This window comes from Gekko japonicus, unplaced genomic scaffold (assembly GCF_001447785.1).
Source record: "Gekko japonicus isolate JY-2015 unplaced genomic scaffold, Gekko_japonicus_V1.1 scaffold1297, whole genome shotgun sequence".
NCBI lineage: Eukaryota > Metazoa > Chordata > Lepidosauria > Squamata > Gekkonidae > Gekko > Gekko japonicus.
In genome coordinates, this window is record NW_015169815.1 from 534,120 (window position 1) to 535,371 (window position 1,252).

A 1,252-nucleotide genomic window follows, 5' to 3' on the forward strand; every position below is an offset into this window, starting at 1 on the left:
CCCCCCCCCCAAGCGGCGGCAAGGCCTGAGTGGCTCACAGCCGCCGGCTCGCCAAGCCATCTCCTGCCCCATCCTGCCCCGGCGAGACAGTTGCCAGGGCGTTCTCTGCGCATGCGCAGGGGATGCTCTTTTACTTTGGGGGGGATTTAAATACCCCGTATACTTTTTTCAACTTTTTAGATTTTTCTGCACACCTGGGGACTGCTCCAAGTGTGCAGGAAAATCTCTCTGCCCCCAAGTGCCCCCGATGTGCGGATTTAGATATCCGCATGGAGGGGCCAACTTGGCTATTAGATATATAGATTGACACACACACCCATTTAACTGTTCGGATATTTATTTATTTATAGTCCGCCTTTCTCACTTGGACTGAGGGCAGATTGCAACAGAGTGAGTCAATACGATCTTCAGGAAGGGACATTCACTGAACAGTGCAATAGGGTTAGGGTTCTAGAACCAACTAGAAGTCTAAAAACAGAACTGAAGCAAAGCATAAGTATTAACGTGACATATGAAATCAGGGGTGTCGAACTCATTTATTATGAGGGCCGGAGCTGACATAAATGAGAACTTGTTGGGCCGAGCCATGTGTATCATAAAACATAATGCCAGGTAGCGGAGATATAAACTTTATAAAGGACACAAACACAAAGGGTTTTTTTTAACTTAAAATAAAAACATGCTTACACCATCAGCACTCTTGCAATATTTTGTTTATTTAACAATGTCTGATAACTGACACCTCTTGCTCTGTGTTACTGCATCAAATTGTCTGTGCTGTTGCAATCTTGAGTATGCTGCTCAGGTGTGTACCTGTAAGCTGCAAACCTACAATGATGCAGTAGCAGCAGAACTGGAAGAAGAAGCAGAAGACAGCCAGTTCCACTGCGGGCTTGATAGAAGCCCTCTGGGGGCCTAATCCGGCCCCCGGACTGCATGTTTGACACCCCTGTATTAAATGGTGCAAAAGATTGTGAAAGTGCTTAAAGAAAACAACGGAACAAAAAAAATCTCCACTATATTTTGGGCCCCTTACCCTTTTGCACAGCTCTCCGCCCTTCACCTAAGTGGTTTACACCACAGTGAGCAATGTGGAGCCAAGATTAAACCACACAGGCCGAAAACAGGCAGAAAAGGAAGTGGAAAGTCTGATCAATGAACTCCAAAGGGGAACCACCACCCCCCTCCTCGGAGAAGGAAATCACCAAGACAGCCCAAACCGGGGGGGGGGGGGGGCAGCTGTCGGGGACCG